Here is a 2219-nt window from a genome sequence, read left to right on the forward strand (position 1 = left end):
TGTGTGATGCTCTGCAGCAATTAAACATAAACACTGTTTCCCCCCACCCCCTGCCCCAATCCAAAACCTTCCTTGTCACTTACTAACCCTGGGGCATCTGTCCGATACAGCATTTGATTTGCAGGGAAGTTCTGATGTCTTCCAGGTGGATCGGCTAAGGTACAGGGAGGTGAAGAGGTAGCTAAGGTTGGAGCCTGACTGGCCTTTCAGGAATGTGAACCCAGTTCCATCATCTTCTCAGGAGCCATTTTGCTGGAATGTCGGGCAGCCAGTGACACTTGAGGAGCGGGGTGAGGCAGTGACTTTCACACAGGCCCCCGAAGAGTTGTCCAGTGGTGGTAACGTTCAGGCCCTTCCAATTTAACCTGATTTCAACAGCTCATCTTTTTAAGATCTGTTTTCATACACAGTGGATTGCGGGACTTCTTCTGTGAGAAGTGGAACTACACAAAAACCAGTGACTGCAGGTGAGTTTAGATTCAAAGATTCTCCGCAAGTGGGCTGTGGAGGGAAGTACACGATACGCCTTTTAAAAGTGTTCTTCTCAAGGGAGGTTTGAACTGGGGGGGGTGAGGGGAGGGGAGGAAAAGGCAATAGATTTACATCTATTTCTATTTCAGGAAAATTCTAAATAGGATCAACTGTTAGCCTGTTTTGTAATGCTACTGTTTGAAGAGAGCAAGCGACTAGGAGCCAGGACTCCTGGCTCCTATTCCTGGATCTGCAGAAATGGCTTGCTGAATAACCTACAACAAGCTGCTCAGCTCTCTGCGTCACTCTCTTCCGAGCTGTAAAATGGGAGTGATTCCGATGTATGTCATGGTGGATTTCAAGGCGTAGTATTATGTTTGACGTTTGATGAAAGGTGCTGTATAGAAGTAAACTGTTTTAATTTGAGTCAATAGTAGAAATGAGGGACACAACTGTTTTCCTATAGTGGTGGGCTCTTTAGATAATGTATAGTCTCATGTTTAAGAGAAGTTTCTAGTCATTTGCAGCAAACTTAGACAGTATATCAAGGATCAACATTTTCTGAACTTACTGCATTATTAAATCAGATAAAACCATTCTCCACCATGTAATATTCAGATAGCAATTTCCAGGCCGTTGCTTTTTAACACTTAGTTGCAAAATACCCTTTGAACTTGGCTTTATGTACACCAGACTAATTTTAACACAGTACGTCTAGAATAACCCAGGGTGTTAGCACTAAAAAATATTTATTAAAAAATTAAAACATCTTAAATGATACCACTCACATCAAATGATCGATGTTCACATTATTTTGTTTTCTAAATGGGACTTGATTAAACAATAAATTATGACATGGAGCATCATGCCACTTTAGAAGAGGTTATTACGTATGTGCATATTTGAAAAGATATATATGCATAAGACATTATCACATCTCATTTTCAAAATGTTGATTTTCAACAAGAAAGTACCACTGAACATTTCAGTGGGATAAGAACCTGCATTCTACATCTTCCCAGAGTATCAGTATGTAGAATTTAGCAAAGTTTGACTGTTTTATTTTATTCTTATTTTTCAGTATACAGATTTAAACTAATGGGGCCTTTTTCTGCTTCAAAACATTCTTAGTCATAATTTAGTGTAGGGAAGAGTTTTGTCTGAATATAAGTAGGTACAATGTTGGTACAATTATAAGGAAGTGTAAAATTGTTCTCGAGGCACAGTGATAAGCGAAACATAAAAAATAATAATAAATATTACTTCAATGTCACAGAGGTACAAAACTAAACACTACATTTAAGTGTAATTCTTACAATTTGCTTTACATAACTCGTCGTTTGAACTGTTTCTTCAAATGCAATTTTAAAATGTTACCAAATACATACTAGTTTTCAAAAGTTTACCAAAAAAAAGCATGGTAAGAATCAATTTTGCTTAGATCAATTAGGAAAAAAGACAATTATGAATTGGTACTGTACAGGTAAAAAATATTTGGTCTGACTTTTTTTTTAAAAGGTGTTTCACAGTATCAAAAGTGCTTGTTTAAATTCAGCTTTCAAAATGAAACTGAAGTACTACAAAAGTGATTTAAAATAAGGTGTTGCATTTGTGATAATGAATAATTTAGTTCATGCAAATAAAGAGTTACTGCATTTCAAAAAAAAATTGAACAGTGCTCAGTTTACATAATTTCTTTTCTCTTCAAACAATAAATATAAATAAATTTACAAATAGTAATACTGCCT

Source organism: Lepidochelys olivacea (genome assembly GCF_965140295.1).
Source record: "Lepidochelys olivacea isolate rLepOli2 genome assembly, chromosome: 15".
NCBI lineage: Eukaryota > Metazoa > Chordata > Testudines > Cheloniidae > Lepidochelys > Lepidochelys olivacea.